Genomic DNA, 6,331 nt, shown 5'->3' with positions numbered 1-6,331 from the left:
CAGGAGTCGAACCCTCGTCCTTGGGCTGAGCATCCGTTCTTTCGTAAAGGGCCCCTTGCACTAGACACGGCCCTATTCGAGACGTAGCAGGACCGGTCACTGCACAGGGGTCGCAACAAATAAGTACACCCAGCGCCACCCCATAAAAGCTTTGGCAAACTCTGGGTCGGTGAAAGTCAGACGGCGGGCGCGCGTTGATATGTCCGAGACCTCTTAGTTGCTTATTGCCGGGCTTCTGCAATTGTTTTTGGAAGGTGTCTCGGTATCGCAAACTGTTCTGGCGAATACATTCCCCATGTCTCAAGTCCTTCTGTGCGGTTTCCGGACAATTAGGCGGGTGGACTACTGTCTTCGGGCTCGCGTGCGCGGGAGCCACAAAAATTGTGCGCCGCCGGGCTCGTGTACGCCGTGAAAGTAATCGACGCGACAGACAGACAGGCCAGCGCGCTGTGCTCCTCGGTATGGGCCTTTGGCCTTTCCAACACACCCAGCCCTCCTGCATGGAAATGCAGTATTACTATTGTGATCGTTACAGCGCTTGTCCTCAGGTTAGCAATAATTATTTTAATTGTATCATGGCTTCATAAGTGATTCAAGCGCATACAATGGCGCTCCGTGACCGGGGCATGTTTCTGTTTCTACTGCGAAGCAGTATTTCTCGGCCCCCCAACGGTTGTTACGCAACCGTCTGCGTCGGCATAAAACTCCCGCGACGAAATGAAAGAAATTGCTGGCACCGCCAGGTACTGAACCTGCACCGAAACAAAGTAACGGAACAACAGCCCGTCGTCTTACCGACTCAGCTACGCCCACTCGAGGAGACAGGGAGACAGACGGTGCACTCAACTAGCCCAGCGGCGCTTCTACGACCTGCGCTCATCCAAATCCCTCGTGTGAAGTGCAAACTGCATAACGTATGATAACGGCGTTCACGTGGTATGGATTAGCGGTGAACTGAACAGCGTCTGGAGAGGGGGAGGGCGGGGAGGGTTCTCCTTGGCGGCGATGCATGAAACAAGGATGAAGGGGAGGCAGTGAGAGAGATGACGCCACCTCCACGTATGCCGCCCTCCTCCTCACCCTTCACCAGATACTCCTCTCCGCTTTCTTTCAGCCGTCGCTGCTGCGTTCGGTCGTGTCTGGCTTAACTCTTTGTAGAGCCACGTGCGTGAATTCAAGTGACGTGGCATGGGTAATCGTTTTGGGTCCCGTTTACAGCTTCGCAGTCCACCACCGCAGCGCGGATGGGACGCAATTTTTTTTCTGAATCTTCGCGCAACCATACTACACTACATTATTCTGTGGCCGTTCTACAGCTCGTTTTTTTTTTTGTAGTCACTGGTTAAACAAAGCATTGCAAACGTTATGAGCTGATGACAAAGTAAACTTAGCTCCACCCAGTGTGAAATCTGCTCACAGCACGGAACTGGGGGTTGTCTTTATTGTCTTCAATAAGATTCCGTTTAGTTTCGTCTTATATTTTGTGCGTAATGTCAGAGCCGTCCTAGCGGCTAATTGCCATACAATTTGTTTCCGGGTTATTACAACAGTTACAGTCGCTTTCTGTAACCAAACTCCGTCTGTACATGCATTGACGCAAGGACAGCAGAGACGGATGTCAAGGCCAGCGCTAGAACAAGCTTTCTGGTGAATGACTGCACGTGACGATATTGGGTGCGTGGTTCTGATAGAGTTCGTAGCAAGCCGGTGAAATTGAGCCGTCCATAAATTAGTAGCGCGCCTCCCACGCACACTTCACATAGTGCCAATAGAACATTTGCAATAAATCCAAACGAATTATCGAGCATTATGGAGGCTTTTCAATATATCGAAAGTGAGGAGGGAGCAAGGCTTGTTTACAAATACAAATGATTCCCTGAACAAAACAACTGGCGATACACGGTTGCGCACGACTAATAAATAAATAAAATCCCTTGTTCGTGGTCGTCCACGACATAATCAAGTTATAAAAAAGTTACAGCCGTTCCACTCTACGTGAAAACTATTGGAAATGCAGAGCACTGATTCGCCATAATGGGCTGTAGCGCCGTTATCCGCTCACTGCTACCACCCGACGCATTTCAAATTTCCCGCCTTCGCAGTGCTCGCGCGCCCCCTGCCTGAAACTGCGCCAGCAGGAGTTCTGTTCTTTTTGTGCTTGTTTTCCCTCCCGCATCGCCGCCCGACGTTCACGAATGGCTGCGGCTTCTCGCTGGCGAAGTTCGGCGTCGGCGGCTCGCTTGCGGCGCTTGCGCTCAGCGTCCGCAGCACGCCGCCGCGCCGCCTTCTCTTCCCGCGTAGACATTGTCGATGAAGTCGATGGTGAAACGTGAAACGTGCCGTGAACCCCCTGCCGCGGCTATGACGCAACGTGGAGCGGCTATGACGCAACGTGGCGCGGCTATGACGCAACACAATCCAACACAATCCACTTTAATCCAATCCAATCCAAATCCAAACCAATCCAAGCCAATCCAATCCAATCGAATCCAATCAAATGCCAGACCGACGGGGAGCGATGCGGACTACGGACGCCAACGCGGGTGACATCGTGAGTTACTGAAATGCTCTGCATTTAAAAGCACAGGCGATGTTTAACGTACAGCACGACTGTGCGGTAAACCTGTACAATACCATGCGAGGCTGCCATTCGCGATTGTGACAGCCCTTTACGCAGACGTAGCGGGGCTGCGACTTCTTGCCCCAGCATTTTGATAGGTTTGGACGTTGCAACTTGCCATTATAATTATTTTCCTTTAAAAACTTCAGCCACGCAACGTCGAATTGCATGCAGCACGCGTGTTTTCATGTGCGCTGAACAACCGGTCGCTACATCCACCGACACTGCGTTGCTAAGCAGTGGCAAGAGGCGGCGCTGCAGTCACGGGTAAACTAAGATCCCTAAAATTACTAAGGTAGCGCCAACTGCTCCCTCCTTCTCCGCTGCCCTCCTCTTTTTTCTCTCCCCTCACCCGCGGCGCCGCTGTCCCTTTAACTCCGCGGCGGGGCCGCCATTTTTTTTGGCTCCCTCAGAGCAGACGCCCTCGCAACGCTTCGGGCCGCTCGCTGCAGTTTTTCATGCAATTTGCTCTTGTTTTCGCGCCGCAATCGCTCTTTGGTAGCATTAATAGTATTTCTAGAGCCCCGTATTACCAACACGCCCTAAGTGAGGCTGTTTTGTTGTATATTTTTATGTAGAAGGGGATATTTGCGGGATGGATGCCGCTGGCGCATACGCACAGCGCGGTGTTTGTTGACGTGTGCGGCAGGCTCAGGATAGTTCGTGAACGCGAAAGGATCGAACGTGGACGTTTCAAATTGCTCTGTTACAGTAATTCTGTTCTTGCATTTGCGTGATTAAGTTGTGGTCGTGCAAGCGCTGCACAGAGGGATTGCGCATTGTTCGCGGTGACCTTGGTTCGCGGCAGTTCGAGCGCTGCGCTGGCTTTTTTGCGTTCGCGTTTTTTGCGTTAGTTGTAGATCATTAGGCAGCGGTCAGTGCGCGTCCCGCATTAGCTACTGACATTCATGCCACCTTTATTCCGTGCACTTTCCGGTGCTTTGACACCTTCACGTCGTTATAGGCTGCTGTCAAGGTCAAAGTTCTCGCGTCTCCTCGTTGGCCTCGCCCAAGACGGCTGTACTTTTGGCAGTGCGTCTGTGGCATAGCAATGTTCGTGCGATTGGCGTTCACAATTACTTCGAGTAAGGCCCTGTCGGGCATATCTGGAACAGGCTCGCACAAAGAACGCGCAGTTAAAGAATGCGCTCAGCTTACAATTAGCTGTAGTGCCCAGTTCTATAATAACTACTGTATTCCAAGGCCAGAAGCGCGCTAACAAGCGCAATTGTAAATCCTTTTTATGCTGTACAGCTAACATTGATTCATGTGTGGGCTTTGATAAGTTACAGCTTGCTACAGCCAAGCTGGCTGCGACTGCACTGACCTTATTCGAGCAGCCGAAGGCACAACAACTCGGCATCGCGAAGCTACGTAAAGTGACGCCGACGCAACTCTTGTTTGAAACGAGCAGCTGACTCTTCGGTTGTTATCGGTTGTTATACGCTGGCCGCTTAGATAAGACCTGCTCCGAGGCAGCTGGGCCAAAAATGGCGAATTTAAATGGACAGTGACTGCGAAGAGAAGAAAAAACAAACAACGCGGGGACGAGGTACTACGTCACTGGCCGTTCGCCAATGGCGCGTGGCGTTCGCCGGCGAAAAAGAAAATGGCAGAAAACGAAGGAGGAAAGGAGCGCGGGCGAGGGCGAAAGGCGGCGAGATCTAAAGATGGTGCTACTTAGTAATTTCAGGGACCTTAGGGTAAACTTCAGTGTCCGGTGCCTATATATTCTCGGCGTCGTGAATTCACCGTGAACAGTGATCTTGCCGGAAGTCTTTTCTGATTGGCTTTCAGTTTTGGTCGCGTGCTTCCGGCTGACAAAGCGGTTGTGGGGGCGTTCGTCATTTTGACGTTACTTGACGTTTACTAGCCCCAGTTTTAAAGTTTTACCTTATTTCTCTTTACTGAAAGAGCCTAATTCTTGACCGGAAATAATAAAATAGACGAAATGCAGCAAGCATGCCAACGTAGACCTGTCTTTACTATTCAACAACAATACAACTTTTAAGTTACGCCCTCTCTGTGATTGGCTTAGAAGACGTAATGTAAATAGTTGGCTGGAACGTTTACGTCACACATTGGCAACTGCAGCCTTCGCAAAAGTAACGTGACGTTGCGCAACAAAGTGCATATGGCTTCCGGCACCGTGAAAAAGGGCAAGATATTTACTGACCTTGGGAACCGTGAAATCCCAGTGAATTTCCAGCAGGCACAGTTTCGCACGACCCGAGATTTAAAACTGTTTTCTAGCGAAAGAAGCAATGGTTTTGACTGCTTCCGAGTCACGGATAACGGAGCATAACAATAACGTTCCGTATTTTGTTTTTATGCTTGGCAAAAAATAGAACTTATTTCTTTGGCGCAACAGCAACATACGAGGGCAGTACAAGCCTCTTCATTACAAAGAATCCAGCGCATGGCATTTGTCCACACTCCTCCTAGTAAGCTCGTGGGTCGCATGATAAAATTCAAGAGCAAATCAGCAAAGAAAACTGACTGTTTTATTCATTACTGCGCTTATTGAGTTCCAGCTTGACGAATGAGTGAAACGTCGACACCAGTACGCTCTGCCGTTGTCAGGCGTCTCGTTTCGCTGTTCTTACCGCGTCATACAACCGATGGTCGCACCGTCTTTTTCTGTGCTCACAGCATAAACTTGTACCATAGCAGCCGTCAATAGCACGGCGGCGGCGAAGGGTCGGAAGGTGATAACGCAACAAAAGTTGCATTGAAGCATAGAGCTCAACTATGTTACTAAAAGCGATTGAAATAAATAGAGTCGGCGAGAAAGATTAGGTGAAATTATTTAGCTTTACACACGCCTTTACTTCGCTTGTGTAGCTTTCGGATCAACGTTTATTGATAGCTTTGTGGTGTGGACGCCGATTTTAACCTTAAAAAATGGGTTTATCCTGCCAGCCTGAGCTGCCGTCATATTTTTTATAAGGCATGCCAAGTGCATTGATCTTTTCTCTGGGCAATATTTATTACCTTGTTTCGATCTTTATAAGCTAAGCGTCGAATAACACTGCATATCGTCATACCTATACGTGCACACGTCACTGACTGCTTACGTTTTGCTTACGCCAAAAATATGCCGAATTCCCCGTGAATTTATGCAGTCGAGAATAGGGCCCCAGGCTTACAGTGAACTAGAATATTTTAATTGTGGCAAAAGCAAGGGCATTTTCAATGGGAGGCGCTGAGGTCCAACAACTGGAAATCCGCAAAGGGCACTGCTGTAGAATAGATGATGGAACAAAAAGTGTGGGGGATACAGACAGTTACCGCCTGCCACTCGTTCTTCATGGGTTCAAATGGTAGACTATGCTGAAGTTTTTTTTTGGTGTAGACTAACCTAAGTTCAAACTACTACAAAATACGTACACCAGATTTCTTTGATAAGCAGAGGCCTTAGCATAGCACGCCCCCTAGGCCTTACTCTGGTCACCACGGCTACTTCTGACGTAGGCAGAATATGGCGGCTTTATGCTCTCCCCTTATCTCTTTCTTGGCGCACCGCTGGTACCGCAGCAAGCTGTCTAGTTTACAGAAATTTCAAGAGGAGGGGACTGCTGAATTTAAGTGCAGCGTCATTAAACTCTCAATCGCAAGAAAATCCCCAAGAGATCTTGTCTGCTAAATTTTCCAACGAGATGGCCTGCGTTTTTCTGGCGATTCCTAACTTTCGCGGTTTCTGACCTCGAA

The sequence above is a fragment of the Haemaphysalis longicornis genome, unplaced genomic scaffold (genome assembly GCF_048455015.1).
Source record: "Haemaphysalis longicornis isolate Haplotype H1 unplaced genomic scaffold, Haemaphysalis longicornis Haplotype H1 scaffold_1, whole genome shotgun sequence".
NCBI lineage: Eukaryota > Metazoa > Arthropoda > Arachnida > Ixodida > Ixodidae > Haemaphysalis > Haemaphysalis longicornis.
Note: the sequence above shows the minus strand (reverse complement) of the source record.